The sequence below is a fragment of the Macaca fascicularis genome, chromosome 10 (assembly GCF_037993035.2).
Source record: "Macaca fascicularis isolate 582-1 chromosome 10, T2T-MFA8v1.1".
Taxonomy (NCBI): Eukaryota; Metazoa; Chordata; class Mammalia; order Primates; family Cercopithecidae; genus Macaca; species Macaca fascicularis.
In genome coordinates this window covers 100,254,176-100,273,868 of record NC_088384.1, presented here as the reverse complement: position 1 = coordinate 100,273,868, position 19,693 = coordinate 100,254,176, and the positions used below count along the sequence as shown (strand labels likewise).

At 45.1% G+C, this 19,693-nt stretch overlaps 1 protein-coding gene across 2 annotated transcripts in view; it reads left to right on the top strand.

The window, feature by feature from the left end:
• The window catches only part of JPH2 (junctophilin 2), a 76,977-nt gene that overhangs the window by 992 nt on the left and 56,292 nt on the right, over positions 1 to 19,693 (top strand). The window lies entirely within an intron of this gene.

The window sequence follows — 19,693 nt, the reverse complement described above, 5'->3', positions numbered from 1 at the left end:
GAGCATCCATTTTCTTGTAGTAAAGATGGAGCGAATAAAGGGGTTATCAAGAGGATTAGTGGGAGTGCTTAGTACAAAGCCTGCCATATAAGTGCACACTCAACACACAATAAAATATAACTACTACCGTTAGCATGTTCGGTATGCTCCAACATAAACAGCCATGAAATATACTCTAGCAGAATTGGGTTCTAGTCTTAACTTTGCCGTGAAAATTATTTTCAAGCAATAGATCATGAGGAGTATTCATTCGTCCACCCACCCATCTACCCATCCACCCATCCACCCATCCATCTATCCACTCATCATCTATCCACACACCAATCCACCCACCCGTCCATCCATCCATCCATCTGTCCATCCACCCACCCACCTGCCAGCCCATCCATCCATCTACCCACCCACCCACCCATTCATGCTTCCACCCAACCATTCATCTACCCATTCAGCCATTCATACATCTACCTGCCCATCCACCCATCCATCTTTCCATCCATCCATCCATCCATGATCCATCCATGGATTCTCTTTTTTTTTTCTTTTTTTTTTTTGAGACAAGGTCTCATTCTGTTGCCCACGCTGGAGTGTAGTGGCATGATCTCAGCTCTCTGCAGCCTCGACCTCCCAGGATCAAGCGATCCTCCAACCTCAGCTTCCCTAGTAATTGGGACTATGGGCATGCACCACCATGCCTGGCTAATTTTTGTTTTTTGTTTTTTGGTTTTTTTTGTTCTTTTGTAGAGACAGGGCTTTTTCATATTGCCCAGACTGGTCTCAAACTTCTGAGCTCAAGCAATCTGCCTGTCTTGGCCTCTCAAATTGCTGGGATTACAGGTGTGAGACACTGTGCCCGGCCTACATTCCTTTTGTGTTTCCTTTTTAAAACTTTTTAAAGATAGGTCTTGCTCTGTTGCTCAGGCTGAAGTGCAGTGGCATAATCACAGCTCACTGCAACCTTGAACTCCTGGGCTCGAGCAATCCTCCCATCTCGGCCTCCTGAGTAGCTGGAACTATAGGCACATGCCACCACGCCTAGCTAATTAATTGTTATTTGTTTTTTGTAGAGATGGGGTCTTACTATGTAGCCCAGGCTGGTCTCAAACTCCTGGGCTCAAGCAATTCTCGGCCTCTGTGGCTCACACCTGTAATCTCAGCACTTTGAGAAGCCGTGGTGGGAGGATCACTTGAGGCCAGGAGTTCAACACCAGCCTGGGCGATCTAGCAAGATCCCCATCTCTACAAAAGGAAAAATCAAAAAACAAAGATAGGCATGCAGGCAAACAATTATATACATTATACACAAGTATGTACAGATGCTGTTGTGAAAAGCAGCATTTAGATTTGAGGAGATCAGCTTTAAGTGGAGGTGACGCCTGAGCTTGGTCTCTACAGGAAAGTTACATTTGTGAGGGTGGGCGTGGGACAGAGAGAGAAGTGAGGACAAAGGCTCAGAAGCATGAGAGTGGTAGTGGGTTAAAGAAACAGAGAGGAGTTTTCTGTGGCAAAACAGCCCTGTGGAGTGGCAGAGCAGCCGTCATTACCTAGTCCACGGGGTGTAACATTGGGCATATCACTTAGCTAAGCCAGTTTCCTCATCTATGAAAAGGGACACTTTAGAATCAGTACCGCTCAAAATGTGGGCGGTGGGGGGACAGCATCAGCACCATCCATCCACCAGTTAGCAATGCAAATTCAGTGGCCCACCCCGACCTTCTCATCAGAATCTCTGATGAGAAGGGCCCGAACGCTGCTTTCACAAGCTTATCAGGCAATTTTTATACACAACAAAGTTTAAAAAATTGTTGCTTTAAATTAGGGCCTAGCAAACCATAGATCATGGGCCGAACTGGCCCACTGTCAGTTCTGCACAGCTTATAAGCTGAGAATAATTGAAAAAAAGAAGAACAATATTTTTTGGCGTGCAAAATTATTTGAAAGCCCCTACGTAACATCCTCAATTTTGCTTCTTGTCCTGCAAAGCCTAAGGTATTTACTACCTGACTTTTTTTTTTTTTTTTTTTTTGAGGGAGGTTCTTACTCTGTAGCCTAAGCTGGAGTGCAGTGGCACAATCTCAGCTCACTGCAGCCTCTGCCTCGCAGGTTCAAGTGATTCTCCTACCTTAGCCTCCCAAGTAACTGGGACGACAGGCACCTGCCACCACACCCGGCTAATTTTTTTGTTTTTTTTTGTATTTTTTGGTAGAAATGGGTTTTTGCCCCATTGGCCAGGCTGGTCTTGAACTCCTGACCTCAAGTGATCCACCTGCCTTGGCCTCCCAAAGTGCTGGGATTACAGGTGTGAACCATCACACCCCGCCCTACCTGACTCTTTATAGCAAAAGTTTGCTGGCTGCGGTTTTGAATGGTCATTCCAACTCTTTCTGATGTAGGATAATTCTATAAAGTCTTCCTAATGAGCTGCATTGGAAAGAGGAACTGACACATAACTCATAACTGGCTAATTTTTACAAATGACATTTGGTGTCAGAAGGCATTCGTAGGACATTGTATTCATCACTAGTGTCTCCTTTTTTGACAGTGGCTAGGAAATGGAGGACTGGGGCTGGGATCAGGGCAGCTGAGGCAGAAAAAGGCATCAGCCAGCCCAGGGAGCAAGGTTTGTTGAAGCCAAGGCTGTTGGACACATTGAGAGCAGCCTCAGGTGCAGGATAAATTTGCATCTGGGCTGCCAGTTGGTGGGTGTCTGGATGTTAACGAGGTCGCTGGAGTTTGTGCAGGTGCCTATGGCTGCTACCCAGCACTGGCTGGGAACTGAACAGCCCTGAGCACAGATTCTGGCTTCACCACTTGCTAGTTGGGTGACCTTGAGCTGTTTTTTGAGCCTCTTGAATCTAGTGCAATTCAGTTCAGCAGATGTTTATGCCAGGCACAGTGCTAGACACTGGAGACACAGCAGAGAGCAAGCCTCAGTTTCTCTGGCTAAAAATGGAGATAATCCTTGAGTGCTTATACGGCGTCTGTTACCTATGGTGCACTGTAGGCATGCGTAGAATGTTCGTTCCCGTCCCTCTTCTCTTCAAACCAAGGTGTGTGTGTGCGTGTGTGCATGTGTGTCTGTGTCCACGTGTCTGTGTGTGCATGTGTCTTTATGTGCATGTGTGTGTGTCTGTGTGTGTTTTGGGTCTGGATGTGAGTCACAGGACACAAATCTCTGGGTCAAAATGAGCATAGGAAACCATAGACCCATCTCCTAATATGTCTAAAAGAGGAAAATCTATTCATTCATTCATTCATGCAACCAGTACTACTGAGCACCTGGTCTGTTCCAGGCACTGCTTCACGGCAAGTTCTAGGGCAGGGGCAGTGAGCAAGATGAGGTCCTCAAGGAGCTTCCTGTCCAGTGCAGAAGAATAAACTAGAAAACAAACATACATGTAATCTCCAGAAGTTACAAGTGTATGGAAAAAACTAATAGAGGCAGAAGAGGATGGTGTTCTTAGATGGAGTGGTCTCAGAGGCAGGATGGAGGGGCCTGGAGAGGAAGTAGGTCCCCTCAGGCAGACGGAATCCCGTTGCAAAGTCCCCAAGGCAGGTTTGAGGAACAGCACAAATGCCAGAGTGAGCGAGGGGTGCAGACATCGTGGGCCTGGGCCGGATCACACAGGCTTTGCAGGCCCTGGATTTTATCCCAGGTGTGCCCAGGAGCTCTTCAGGCCAGGTGACCAGAAGCCCTGCTGCCTTGGTTTATCAGAGCCCCAGACTTCTCCCAGATGAGATGACCCCACATCCAGATGACCCCACATCCACATCCACCTCACAGATTCTCTTTCCCAAGCCACACACGAGGTGCAACTCTCCAAAATTAGATGTGGCCACTGCTTCGGAAAATCTCTTTAATCAAGCTGTCACCAGTCCCCCAAGGGTTTGTTAAGGATCTGCCCTCACCCTTGGCCCCAACCTGGGTATCACTGAGGGGAATGTGGACAAATAAGATCCTGTGATTAGGAACGGTTGGGAGTCTGGCAGCCCTGCCCTGGGTCCCTTCCCTGGCCCTGCCACATTATTTAAACTCACCAAACCTTAATTTCCTTGTCTATAAAATGGACCTATCCTACTCTCTCAAAAGACTTCTCATGGGATGAATAAGTACTCAGTAAATGGTGATTGCTCTTATTACTATTACCTATTATTGATTCATCCAGTAAATATTTATTTAGTGACTATGATGCAGCTAGCACGATGCTACACCTGTAGTGTAGAAATAAGCAGAAGGGAAACGCTCCCTGTCTTCGTAGCAAATCTAACAGGAAATTGTCCTGCAGTTCTGTGTTGGGTGCTAGGTAGGGACAGACAGCGGAGTAACAAAGCCAAAGCGGGCAGCTGACCAGACCCAGGCATTCAGGGAGGCTTCCTGAAGTCAGCTGCAAGCCGAGCCCCGACATACGTGCAGGAGTGAGCCAGGTGACAAGGGCGGAGGGAGACTCCAGGACGAGAGGACAGAGAATGCAAAAACTGGGAGGTCCAAAACTTGCCACCAGCTAGGAGATAAAGCTGAAACTCGTATCTTATCCTCAAAGGTTCAGAAGTCTTCTCCACTGCCTGCTTTTCTGGCAGTCAAATGCTACAAAGGAAACAGCAGTTTTCTAAACTGGAGATGTCAACACATTAGTGGATGGTGAAGTCAATTCAGTGGGTCAGGACCTGCATTTTTCAAAAAGGAAAGAACAGAACAGAACAGAATAGAAAAGTATCGGAGTATTTCACAGAGAGTAAGATAAAGTATTATTTTCTGAAATATTTATTCAGTTGGGGAGATACACATATATATGCACACACACCATGTGTGAGAGTGTGTGTGTGTTCAAAAGTGTCTGCATTTATGTGTGTTTTGCAATGTAATATGTGTTTCTTACTGCAAGTCATGGTCCAAAAATTTTGACACTCATTGTTCTAAGGTGACTTGACTTGGCGTCTTCTTCAAAGCCCTGCCATTCCCATCTGGCAGACCCCTCCCTGTCCTCTAGACTTTCTCTTTGGTCTGAGGATAAGCTCTCCAGCTCTCGCATGGGAAGGGGAAGGTGGGGCTGGTGCAGGAGCTCTGGCCTTCCAAACCCTGTTGTAAGCTGCTTGGCACCCCTCCCCCTCCTATAGCCCTCATTCCTCCCCTGGCCATATATAGCAAAGCTAAAAACAGCTGCTGACTTAAAGCACACGCACACGCCCCAGCCCTGAAAGAGTAATGTGCCTGTTGCGTGGCTGGCTGTTCCCACCAAGACACTCACAGGCTCCAGACCTCCTAGAGTCTTTAGTGCTTGTTGTTTTCTGAGGTTCTTGGTCCTGGGGCCCTTGCTTTGGCCTCAGAGACCCATAAATACCCTGAAACTTCAGGCGTGATATGAACATATGTGCAAGACTATCTGTGTTTTTCTGGGAGGCATTTTCTCACATAGTCTCAGATTCTCCAAGTCATCTCTGGCTCAGAGAAGTTCCAGAACCACTGATGACTTTATTAATCCTGTCCCCAAAATGTGCACTGGAAGAATCAAGCCCGAAGTGGACTTTTTCCATAAAGCTAATAAAAATAATAACAGTAAAGCCAATTGTGGGCAGACTGCTGGAGCCCAGGAGTTCAAGACCAGCCTGGGCAACATGGTGAAACCCCATCTCAACAAAAAAGAAAAATACAAAAATTAGCTGGACATGGTGGCACTCACCTATAGTCCCAACTACTTCAGAGGCTGAGGTGGGAGGATCGCTTGAGTCTGGGAGGTCGAGGCTGCAGTGAGCCATGATCACACCACTGCACTCCAGGCTATGCAACAGAATGAGACACTGTGTCAAAAAAATAAAATAAAATAAAATAAATAATAATAATGATAGTTAACATGTTTGGAGTGCTTACTAAGTCCCAGGCACCATTCCTAGCACTTGAGGTACTTGAGGTATGTTGTGTTATTTATTTATTGATTGATTTTTTGAGATGGAGTTCCATTCTTGTCGCCCAGGCTGGAGTGCAATGGTGCAATCTTGGCTCACTGTAACCTCCACCTCCTGGATTCGAGCAATTCTCCTGCCTCAGCCTCCTCAGTAGCTGGGACTATAGGCATGTGCCACCATGCCCGGCTAACTTTTTGTTTTAGTAGAGACAGGGTTTCACCATTTTGTCCAGGCTAGTCTCGAGCTCCTGACCTCAGGTGATACCCCTGCCTCGGCCTCCCAAAGTGCTGGGATGACAGGGGTGAGCCACCGCGCCCAGCCTGCTGTGTTGTTTAAACCTTCACCCAACAACCTCATGGAGACATAGTTATGGCTCCTGTTTTACATATGAGGAAGCTGACGTGGAGATCATGCAAGTACCTCGCTCAAGGTCATCTAGCTAATAAGAGGCAGAGATGCAATTTGATAATAATAAGTGATCATTAAACATTTGGTATTATAAATAAGTATTTTAAATAATAAACAGTAAACAATGATACAGAATAGGACATGCTTCATAATTCGTGAGACCCAGTGCAAAATGAAAATGTGGACCCCTTCTTTAAAATCATTAGAATTTTAAGATGGGGACAACAGAGCATTAACCCAGGCGCAGGGGCCTTCTGAGTGCTGGGTCCTACGAGACTGCATAGTTCCAGCACTCACGAAGCTGGCCTTGACAATAGTAATAACTGTGCCTGGCTACTAGTTAATGTGTCTTTATTATGTACCAGGCTCCGGCTAAGCGTCTTATGGGCATTGTATTACTTAGGTTTCCTCATAACCCTGTCATCTACTACCCTAGTGGCTTTTAAACTGTTATAATTGCAATCCCACTATAAGATATGTATTTTATTCCTTCTCTGGGCAGTGAATGCAAAAAAAAAATGTATTTTACATTGTAATTCTATATCTATACACATATAAAAAGAATGCAAAACTGAAACAAACCATCGCGAAACAAGATTTCCCTTCCTAGGTACGATGCTTGCTATTTTCTCTTTTATTCTATTTTGTTGACAGAATTAAATGAGGCCCTGATCCATGTAAAGCTCTTAGAACAGGGTATGGCATGTGTTAGTGCTTTCATTACTAATATTATTATTATCATTACATGCTGAAAAGTTGAGACTTTATGTTTAATTATGACGATTGGGTCAAAAACCCAAGCGTTTGCGCTGTGGATCCAGTTTTCTTTCTTCTGCTCAAAGCTTATGATTTAAGCTAATGTTAGTCCAATTGACTCTGAACACAGGAGCTACGTGATTTTGCCAGACTGAGCAGGAAGTACCTGGTGTCACATTCTCTGGGCCTGTGATACATGTTCCTTGCAGAGAGAAGCTTGAAGGAACTTAACTTTCATATTTATTTATTTATTTGCATAATAGAATATCTTTTCTGTTGATCAGTTTATCTATCTTTATGCCAATGTCATGCTGCCTTGGTTACTATAGCTTTATACTGTCATAAAATCAGAGTAAATCCTTCAACTTTGCTCTTCTTGTTCAAGATTGCATTATTCTAGGTCATTTCTATTTTAAAATCAGCTTCTTCAGCCTGGGCAACAGAGTGAGACCCTGTCTCAAAAACAAAACAAAACAAAACAAAACAAAAACAAAGAAAAGAAAACCAGCTTCTTGATTTCTGAAAAGGCCTGCTGGGATTTTGATGAAGATTGTATTAAATCTATAGATCAGTTTGAGAGAATGGACATCTTATTAGCAGTGAGTCTTCCAACCCATGAACATGGTATATATCCCTATTTGTTTAGGTTTTCTTTAATTCCACACAGCAATGTTTTAGAGATTTCAATGTCTTATACATCTTTTGTTAATTTTATCCCTAGGTATTTTATTTTTTGTGATATTGTAAATGGCATTTAACATTTTATTTTTTCAATTGTTCACTGCTGGTTTATAGAAACACAACTATTTGTGTATATTGACTTTGAATTCTTTTACCGTGCTCAGTTAATTTCTTAGTTCTAGTGGATCTTTTTGTTTTTGTTTTTGAGGTTAAGAGGAATATCTTTTAACTTAAAACAGTTTGATTGTTATTGAAAATAAAGTGTAGAGGCCCTGAGAGAATCTGATATTACTAAAGGAAGACATATGATATTTAAACATCTGAAACTTGGAGTAGCCAGATCTGGGTTCAAATCCCGGCTGTTCCGGTTCTTAACCATATGAACCTGGGCGCACCATGTAACCTCCCCGAGCTTCTGTTTCCTTTTTTCCTTTAGGGATGTGCTAACATCTCCCTCAGAATATGGTCGAGACAATGAAACAATATAATACCTACGAAGCACTCAGCATCATGCCTGGCACGTAGGAAATGCCAAAATATATACTCCTGTATTTCCTTCACATTCCAAAGGGTGAATTAATTCAGCACGGCCTGAACCATAGCTGTCCCTGTCTTTGGGAGGATATTTGAGGAAAAAAGGAGTTTTTGACTTTGGAACAGTAAATAAGACAAGACTTTGATTCGCGTAGTTCTGCCTTGAGTCTTGCCAGTGTAGATGGAATCCATGCCAGACACAATTCCATTTCGAATGTAGAATCAGCATAATTTAACCTCATCTTGGAAATCTCATGTCCCAGTTCACAGCCAGGCATCAGTGTGACAGTCAGCTGAGCTGCTGCCTTGGCAGCCTCTGGGCATTCTACGGAGACCCCAGGAGAGCGCAGCAGACCCTTAGCAGGACAGAAAAGCGGACATCATTAGTCTTTCCTCTCCACGGCCTTGTTTTCAGTGATTCATGTGCCCGATTGGCCAAATCTCTGCAGACGTGCTCCTGTCCAAGGCCAGGCCTCTGGGATTTATCGAGCTTGCTTGTTTCCAGGGCCTACTAATTCCGTGACCAGCAGCTGTTCCCCGGAGGAGGCCCTGCCCTCCACACCCTTGTGAGGAATGCCGAGTCTCATTTTCTGAGGGCCCTGGTTGAGGGTGGGGTGTGGGGCCGGGGGGGACAGGGTTGCTTCCTGCCATAGACTTCCTGCCTTGGAGGGTTATCCTTGTTCTCACCTATACCTTCCCGAGCTGAAGCCACAGAGTAGGAGAGAAGTTAGGGCCGGCACTCCTCCCTCCCGTGTAACTTTCACTCCCTGCTTAAAGGGAACTGATGAGAGTTGCCTGGCACAGATCTGTGCCTGGCAGAATCCACAGAGCAGCCCAGGTGTGCTAGGAACTCCAGAGTGACCCCTGCTCCAGGCCAGGAATGAGCACCTTGTGCCTGGAGGTATTCCTGCCAGTGCTGGCTGACCATTGCTGTGGATGGGGTAGAGTTGGAGTCACAATTGGAGGCCAGACGGCTGCATGCAGCCTGCAGGGCACACTCTGGCTGGCATGCACCATGTTTTTATTATTTCTATTTTTAATTAAATTGGAATCCCTTATGGGTAGGGTTTTTTTTTTTTTTTTTTTTTTGTAGGGTCTTGCTCTATCGCCCAGGCTGGAGTGCAATGGTACAATAACGGCTCACTGAAGCCTCAACTTCCTGGGCTCAAGCGATCCTCCCATCCCAGCCTGCAAGTTCCTAGGATTACAGGTGCACGCCACCATGCCTGGCTAATTTTTCTGTAGAGACGGGATTTCTCCATGTTGCCCTGGCTGGTCTCAAACTCCTGAGCCCAAGCCATCTGCCTACCTCAGCTTCCCAAATTGCTGGGATTATAGGCCTGAACCACTATGCCCAGCCTATGGCTACCTTTTAACAAAGTGATCAAATTTAACATCATCAATGACAGACAAACCGACAGTATGTACCCTGGATGGGATGTATGGAGAAGGCCAGCACTTTAAGAGGCCAAGGCAGGAAGATTGCTTCAGCCCAGGAGTTCAAGACCAGCCTGGGCAACGTAGTGAGACTCTGTCTCTAAAAAAAAAAAAAAGATAGACAGGATCTGACCCATTTGATGAGATTCTTTCAGCTACTGTGTTGAGAAGAGGCTGTTTTGGGAAGACAGGTATTGGGTGAGGGGGAGGTGGCATGGAGACCAACTAGTGAGTTTAACACAATTATTACTGGTGAGATGATGGTGGCTTGCACCATTACCTTGTAGCAGCAGGGGTGGTGAGAAGACGCATTTTGAAGCAAAAGCTTATAGACTGGACAGGATTGAGAGAAAGAGGAGTCAAAGATGGTCCCAAGGCTTTTGCCTGAACCATGGAAGGATGGTGTTTCCATGAACTGAGATGGGGTGAGGGTTTGAGAAGGGAAGGTCAGGAGTTCAGTACTGGACACCATGGGTGAGAGATGCCTGTTGGAAGTGTCCATGGGCATTGGGGTTGTGGGCAGGCCTGTGCACAGGTAGGTGGGGATCCTTTTAGACCCTCTCCCCTTGACCTTTCTTGCCTGCTGCACACACAATCATTTCTGGTCTCCAAGTCCCTCAGGGTTGCTGAGCTGACTCAAGGCCTGGAAATGGGCCTTTCCCCCAGGCCACAGGCTCCAGGGCTGTCAGCACCCAGGCGATGCCTCCTGGTTAATCCCCTGCTTTCGGGTGAGCTACGGGGCATCATCTGGGGCAGCAGCCTCTGGATGTAGGGGTGGTGGAGCCCTGCGGGCTCAGGGACTTGTCATCCACCCACCGCAACCTGACCCTGCTCCCGGGAGCTGGTCCCAAATGCAGCCAGCTCCTCTGCTTTGGGTTGTCTGTTGGTGATCCCAGGAAACCAGAGACTGTGGAGATGTGATGGACAGCAGCATTTGGAAGCCATGGGAAGGGACTTTGGTGCCAGCCTTGCAGGCCAGCCAGAGAGCAAGGCCTTGGGATTGTTATGGGAAAAATGTAACACAGTCTAAATGCTCACCGAAGGGACTGCTAAATTAATTTATGAGACCATGCGATGAACTACAAAAGGCCCTTAAAAAGGCAGAGGTGAACCCACCTATATTCATACAGAAAGAAATCTAAGGCATTATAAGTGAACAAAAGCCACTTGGCAAATATCTATTGAGTGCCTGCTAGGTGCTAGGTATGTTCTCAGAGATGGGGTCAGTGGTAGACTGGTGAACAGCTAATCTTTTAGTCTATTTGTGATAAGTATATGGTTGCAAATTGGCAGAAAAAGGCCTGGAAGGATCTAAATCATTAACAGGAGTTACCCTGGGGAGATCGCACGAAGGTGTTTTCTTTTATATACTCTTCTGTTGTTTGGATTTTTTGCAATGAGCATATGACTTTTAAAATTTTGTCTTCTTTTTTTTTTTTTAATTTGTGACAGGGTCTCACTCTGTTACCCAGGCTGGAGTGCAGGAGAGATCTTGGCCCCCCGCCACCTCCACCCCTGTACAATGCACGGGGCTCAAGCAATCCTCCCATGTCAGCCTCCTGAGTAGCTGGGACCACAGACATGCACCACCACACCCAGCTACTTTTTTGTAGTTTTAGTAGAGAGAGGGATTGAGCAGGCTGGTCTTGAACTCCTGAGCTCAAGAGATCCACCCACCTCAGCTTCCCAAAGTGCTGGGATTACAGGCGTAAGCCACTGCACCTGGCTCAACTTTTGCAATTTTTAAAAAGTACTTCCTCCATACAAACAGTATGTACATGTAGACATAATAAGGAGCCCTCAGGATGCAAAAAGGGTTGGGGGTGGGGGTGTCTAAGCACAGTTTTCCAGAATCTAGGCTCAGAATCCTGGATAGCCTCCCTTTGTTCCTCGTCACTCTGGGCACTCAGCTTTTCAATGCAAGGCAGGGTTGAAAGAGCATTTGAGGCAAGGGACCTGTTCTTCAGTCCCAGCTGAGCTACTCCCGGGCTGTGTGGCCTTGGCCAGGTCCCTCTACCTCTCTGAGCCTAAGCTTCCTCCCCTGTATAATGAAGGAATAAGACTATACTTACCCATGAAGGTAAGCAGATTTTCTCACGCACAACACTGGCTAATCGGGTGGGACTACCTGTGGAAGTGGTGAGGGGGGACTGCAGGCTATAGTGCTACTCAGCCTCAGGACCCATTAGCAATGTCAGCTGTGGACACAGGATGGGGAATAAGTGGCCTATGCGATGAATTACTTATGGGCTTGGACTAGAAGATCTTATCATCGTCCGATGAATTTTTGTGTTTGTTTTTCTTGAGACGGAGTCTTGCTGTGTCGCCCAGGCTGGTGTGCAGTGGTACAATCTCGGCTCACTGCAACCTCCGCCTCCCGGGTTCAAGCAATTCTTTGCCTCAGCCTTCTGAGTAGCTGGGATTACAGGCATACGCCACCACACCAGGCTAATTTTTGTATTTTTAGTAGAGATGGTGTTTTGCCATGTTGGCCAGGGTGGTCTTGAACTCCTGACCTCGTGAACCACCTGTCTTGGCCTCCCAAAGTGCTAGGATTACAAGTGTGAGGCACAGCGCCGGGCCTTTGTTTGTTTGTTGTATGGATAAAATTAACTTATTGGGACAATGGCATTGTAGTAGAGAAAGAGTTTAATCGATGTAGGGCTAGTCAAGTGGGAAGATGGGGGCTTATTATTTAAATGTGTGTCTCTGAAAGTTTGGAAGGCAGCGTTTTTTAAGGGTAGGTTGGCGGGCAGGGGGCTAGGGAGAGGGAAATGTTGATTGGTTGGATGAGGGATGAAATTATAGGAAGTTGAAGCTGGCTTTTTTGTACTGAGGCAGTTTCGGGGTGGGGGTTACAGGACTGGTTGAATTAGTTTTTTATTATGAGTCACAGGTCTGGGTAGAAGCGTCAGAATGTAAAAGTTCAAAAAATATTTGAAAGGGCAATTTTAGGTTTTGACAGTAGTGATGTTATCTACAGGAGTCACTGGGGAGGTTACAAGTTCTGTAACCTCTGGCTATATTTCTCTGGAGTCATAATTTTATAAAGGCGGTTTTGGTCTCTGAGTCAAGAGGGCGTTAGTTTCAGGAAAGGACTGTTAACTGTTTTTGTCTTAAACTATTAACTCAATTTTTAGTTTGGTCTACGTCCAGGCATGAATGAAGACAGTTAGCTTGTGAGGTTAGAAGTAAGATGGAGTCAGTTAATATCAGATTTTTTTACTGTTATAATATTTTTATGTCAGATTTTTTACTGTCATAATTTTTATAAAAGCTGTTTTAATCTCCAAGCTCCACTCCAGCTGTGACCTTCTCAGGATTGAAATATTGTCACTTACACCAGAGCTGAGGTTATCTATGGCTGTGTTGCAGATTTGCAATAGAAACCTGAGTGCTCATATTAAATATGGGTTATTGGGCCAGGCTGGGTGGCTCATGCCTGTGATTGCAGCATTTTGGGAGGTTGAGGCAGGAGGACTGCTTGAGTCCAGGAGTTCAAGAGCAGCCTGGGCAACATAGTGAGACCACATCTCTACAAAAAAATAAAATTAGCCAGGCGTGATGGCATGCACCTGTGGTCCGGGTTACTTGGGAGGCTGAGGTGGAAGGATCACTTCAGCCCAGGAGGTTGAAGCTGCAGTGAGCTGTGATTGTGCCACCGCACTCCAGCTTGGATTACAGAGTGAGACTCTGTCTCGAAACAAAACAAAACAAAAAGTATTTCTATATACACACATACGGGTTACGAGAGCCAGCTCCTACTGGCTCGTGAGAGCTCAGGAACTTTGCAGTCATGGTGGGGGTATTTGCACAGTGGAAACTGACTAATGTTACAAACTGAGGTTGGTTGCTTTGTTTTTCCTAAAGAGCTGGTTTGCTACTATATCCTGACTATTGTACGAATACAAAATGCCCTTTTTTTCCTTCTCACCCCAATTTAGGGTGATCAGCCATCTCAATTTGCCTGAAACTGCCCAGTGTTAGCACTGAAAGTTCCACATCCCAGGAAACCTCTCAGACATAGGCAAACTGGGATGACTGGTCACCCTACAGTCTTTTCCCATGAAGTGAAGGGAGCCAACCTTTGTTGAGAGCCTGAGATCTCTGCTAGATAAACCATGTAATACAGCAACCCTGCAAAGGAAACTTGCTATGCTCACTTTACTGAGAGAAGACAGACTCAGGGAGACCTTATTCAAAGCCTGTGCTTGTTAATGCATTGGACAGTATCTGCTGAATGTCTTCCATGTGTTAGTTCCTGCACGGAGTGCTGGGGATGCTGTGGTGGGTAAGGAAGACCTGTCCCTGCCCCCGAGTGCGTGTATATAACAGCAGAGACCGGTATCTAAATACAGTTACTTAAATACAAAATGTGATACATATTTTGAGGGAAGAATAAAAGAGTTTATGAACTGATAACAGGGAAACCTGGTCTGGTCTGATAATCAGAGAAGGCTTCCTTGAGGAAGTGATGTTTGAGCTGAGATCTGCAGGATGAATAGGGATAAACTGGGTGACAGGGGAGGCCACACAGGCAGGCAGAAGGGACAGCAAATGCAAAGGCTTGGAGGTGAGACCTGAGCATGCTGTGTTCCAGAAAAGGCTGGAGCACAGACTCAGAGGGAGAGTGGGGTGGATGAGACTGGAGGGATTGGCAAAGCCCAGATCATGAGGGTTTTGTGGGTCACAGTGAGGAGCTTGGACTTCATCCTTCTGATAGACTCCAGGCTATCCCTTCAGACACTCCTTAGGACACATTCCCCGAGCTGCCAGGAGTGTTAGCAGCTGACAGATCCTAGCTGGGTATTTCTCTCCAACAAAGGGAGCTGTCTCATTCACATCCAATGACTGTAATGACCTGGCCCCCTTGCTTTGATTTTGGGCGACTCTGAAGGGCTATCCCAGCTTAAATGCCCCTGGGATCAGTTGACGATTCTGTTGCAGATGTTCAGCTTCTCACCCTGCCAAATCCTGCTTCCTTCCTTACACGTGCTCTTCCTGAGAGCGCTCTCTGCGAAATCACCCACACATCATCTCAGCTTCAGAATCTGTTCCCTAGGGATACTGACCTGAGACAATTCTCAAGGCACTGGGAAGTTACTGCAGGGTTTTCAGAGGGGGAGTAACCTGCTGAGATTTGCATCTTACGAAGAAGATGAGTGGCAGCAGCAAAGGGTCAACTGAAGTGGGGGGCAGGGAGGATACTACTGTCATCATCAAGGGAGAAAAGGACGTGGCTTGGACTAGACAGATAGGGTGGAGACCAAGAGAGGTAGAAAAATTAAGGAATAGCGCAGTGCGTCATCATGAGAAAGTCATTTAAATTCTTAGTTTCAGTTTTTCCAATTATAACATCGAAATGATGATGCCTGTATCTGTTACAATACTTTCTTACCTATTTATTTTAACCATATATTAAGCAAAATTAAGGAGATATTCAGAGTCAGATCTATCTGTTTCTAAAGGGCGTGTAATTTCCATTATTCTTTGCTACCTCCAAAGATGTCTTAGCCCTGACTTACTTTCTCTGGGATGCTGGGTCCATAGTCTTTATCAAGGTGGGTTAGAGCCAAGCTGGGATGAGTCCCTTATACTCAGGAGCATCTGTGTGGTGTCTGTGGCACGGGCATGCGTGCTGACCGCAGTGAGCATTTCTGGTTCACCTGGTCTGATCTTGGTATGCTTGGAGAAGAGCCTCTAACCCCTGGACTCTCTGATGCTCACTCTATATCTGCCACGCGCCGTCTTAAACACTGTCTGAAATTTGTTGATGATACTTCTATGGGCCACCCAAATATCTTGTGCCAACATCTGGTACTATGTGAGAGGACTTGGAGAAGGATCAGGGATGGCTGGTAGACAAAACAGGCAAGATAAAGATAAGAGAGCTGCCATGGGAAGTAAGAAGTGATAAATGTCTTGGGCAATGAGAATTTGGAGGAAGGAAGGTGATTACCTGAAGGAGGTGGTTTGAAACTGGGCTATGAAGGATTTGGGAAGACAAGGCTGGGAAAGTGACTTGGAACCAGGTCATGAAGGGACTGGACTATCAGGTAAGGACTTCCATAGGCAATGGGGACTCCTAGAAAGGAGCTAGTCCTCGTTCCTTTCTCTCCATCTCTGCTCAGTTCTCCAATGTGTTAGTCTGCTTTCTGTTACTTATAACAGAATACCTGAAACTGTGTAGTTTATAAGAAACAAAATGTATTTCCTAGAGTTCTGGAGGCTAGGCAGTCCAAAGTCAAGGGGGCATATCAGGAGAGGCCATTCTTACTGGTGGGGACTCTCTGCAGAGTCCCAAGGTGGCACAGGGTGTCATGTGATGAGGGGACCAAGTGTGCTAGCTCAGATCTCTCTTCCTCTTCTTATAAAGCCACCAGCCCCACTCCCATAACCAATTAAACCATGAATCCATGAGTGGATTAATCACCTCATAAAGGCCCCACCTCTCAATACTGCCACATTGAGGATTAAGTTTCAATATAAGTTTTTTTGGGAGGACAAACATTCAAGCCATAGCACCCAGAACTGATCTTCCAACCTCAGATAGTTCCCTAGAAATAGGAAGGTGTCACTGGCCAGATGGGGTGGTGTTCTCAGTGTCCATTCTATATTTGGAGGCAGAATCCTGGTCTGGCCCATATGTTTCTTTGATATCTCAAACTGGATTCTGGATCTCTCAGCTCTTCCTTGGTGTCTTAGTCAATTTTGTGTTGCTATACAAGAATACCTGAGGGCTGGGTGTGGTGGCTTATGCCTGTAATCCCAGCACTTTGGGAGGCCAAGACGGGTGGATCACGAGGTCAGGAGTTCGAGACCAGCCTGGCCAATATAGCAAAACCCCGTCTCTACTAAAACTACAAAAAATTAGCTGGGCATGGTGGCAGGAACCTGTAGTCTCAGCTACTTGGGAGGCTGAGGCAGGAGAATTGCTTGAACCCAGGAGGCGGTGGTTGCAGTGAGCCAAGATCACGCTACTGCATGCCAGCCTGGGCAACAAAGCAAGACTCCATCTCAGAAAAAAAAAAAAAAAAAAAAAGAATACCCAAGGCCAGGTAATTTATAAAGAAAAATGTTTATTTGGCTAACGATTCTGGTGGCTGGAAAGTTCAAGGTGGAGCATCTACCTCTGATGAGGGCCTCAGGCTGCTTCCACTCATGGCAGAAGGTGCAGGGGAGCCAGTGTGTGCAGAGATCACATGGCAAGAGTGGAAGCAAGAGTGAGAGTGAAAAGGTGCCAGGCTGTTTGTAACAACCAGCTCTTGTGGGAATTAATAGAGTAGGAACTCACTCACCCCCAAGGGAAGGCATTAATCTATTCACGAGGGATCTGCCCCCATGACCCAAACACTTCCCATTAGTCCCCACCTCCAACACTGAGGATAACATTTCAACATGAAGTTTGGAGGGGACAAACATCTGAACCATAGCACTTACATTTCTGAAATGGTCATGCTTTCTTTAGAGCTGAGATTTGGGTGAGAATTTTGGAGCCTTTAACCTGTCAGGGAAGTTCTCATATTCTTAGAAGTGAAAACACTAGTCAGGACACTTGGCTGTAACTGCCAACAACTGCCACATTGTGTCATCATGAGCAAGTCATTAAAATTCTTAGTTTTGGCTTTTCCAACTGTAAAATCAAAATGATGTTACCTGTATCCATTAAGATGCTCTTTTGTTTGCAGGTCACAGAAAACCCTAACTCCAAATGACTTAACCTAGCACTTCCTAATGGAAGTATAATATGAACTACAAATGTAATTTAAAATTTTTTAATAGTCATATTTAAAAAGGTGAAATTAACTTTAATATGTTTTATTTAACTCATTGTCCACAATAATATCTTTTTTGTGTGTAACCAATATACAATCATTAATGAGACATTTTCCATTCTTTTGGTATGAAGTTTTAAAAATTTAGTGTTCAATGACCACAGGTGGCTAGTGGCTACCATATTGGACAGCACACACTTAAACAGTGAGGATATTTATTATTTCATATAATCAAAAATCCAGAGGTAGAGGAGCCCCAGGATTGGTTAATTTGGAGGCTCAACAGCATCAACAAAGATCCAGCTTCCTGCCAGCTTTTTGCTCTGTCATCCGCAGAGTATCAGCTTTGTTTTCAGCTAGCTCTCCTCATGGTCCCAAAGTGGCTGCCACAGCTCTGGGATCACCTCCAGATGCATTGACATCCAGCAGAAGAAGAGGCTGTGTTTCTCTGCATGTATCTTTTTATGAGAACAAAAAACTCTTTTCTGCCTCCCCTCCCAGCTGATTTTCCCTCAGTCTCAGTGCTAGATTTCACCACATACTCATGTATAATCCAGTCATTGGCAAGGAAAATCTGAGTCTGGCTTAGAGCAATCACAATTTACCCCTAGAGTTGGAGATAGGCTTACCCTTCTCTAAATCTCATGGAGGAGAACTAGACACTGGAACAAAACTGAGGTCCTATCAGCAAAGAAATAGAGAATTGCCATTGCCCAAAGTGGGTTCTGTGGAACACAAATCCTGGCAGACGCTCTGTGAACAGGATCTTCTAATTAAATAACATCTGCTTGGAGAGCCACAGTCGTCATGAGCACATTAAGGCTTCTGATAAATCCCATGGGAAGGAGACCTTTCATCTTATTTCACTTCGATTTTCTCAGACTTTCTGAACTTCAGAACTGTTCTTTATTCCCCCATGATAAAACACATTAACGCAAGTTTTGAGAAATACAGTTTTGGAGAACCTGCCTTAATGGATTATTAGTTTATAGAGCAGGGAAACTCTTCTACAGGATACATGCTCATACGTTGGCCTCTTTTGGATACAGCTGAATGACCTGTACCAAACACACCAGGAAAATTCCTGTAGACCAGGCAAAGATAGAGTACCCAGTGGCTCAGCCCGCAATCATCATTTCCCTGTAAAAGAATGAAAAGTACAGTTTCCTCCTTGCTCAACTCATCCAAACCTTGGATTCACACCCTATGAAAAAGTCTCACATAAAAGCACATACTGAGGCCTTTGGCATATGGTGATTTGCTTATTTTCTCCCTCTCTTCTCCTCTCCTCTCCTCTTTTTTGAGACAGAGTTTTGTTCTTGTTGCCCAGGCTGGAGTGCAATGGCACGATCTCAGCTCACCACAACCTCCGCCTCCTGGGTTCAAGCAATTCTCCTGCCTCAGGCTCCCGAGTAGCTGGGATTGCAGGCATGTGCCACCATGTCTGGCTAATTTTGTACTTTTTTTTAGTAGAGATGGGGTTTCTCCATGTTGGCCAGGCTGGTCTTGAACTCCCGACCTCAGGTGATCTGCCCGCCTTTGCCTCTCAAAGTACTGGGATTACAGACATGAGCCACCAAGCCTGGCCAATTTGCCTATTTTCTTTATCATAGTCTTCATGGTCTTTCTGGTGTCTTCCTGAAATAGACAGATCTATTTGCCAAAGCAAATGTATTCAGACTGATGTTAAAACCACAGTAGAAGCCCTCTTATCAGATGTCATCAATACCAGTTATAAATTGGTTAACTGAATAAGTCAGTAAAAGCAGAGCAACCCAAGAATAGCCCATATGTCTTATATTTTTTAATTTAAATCACATATATGTATAACATATAGTAATTCAATCTTTACTTTTCATTCACTAGTCTTCTGATGACAACTTTTCATTCACTAGTCTTCTGATGACAAAGTCTTTAATGAATGGAGTTTCTCATTGTCTTTCTTGCACGCCCATAACGTGTAATCTACAAAAACTAGTTTCTTTCCGTTTCTTTAACGAGGAGTGAGAAGTTAAAAACGCTGGCAACCTGAGTGTAGAAAATGTCTAGGTTTTTATAATTTCATTCCCAGTCTTAGATAGGTATTTCATTTATACAGAATTTGAGGATAATTTTTTAGGAACTCTCTTTTATGAACATCTAAAAGTATCTGGCTTTTAAGCAACCCTCTTCATTTTTTGGTACATTCATATCCCATTGGTTTA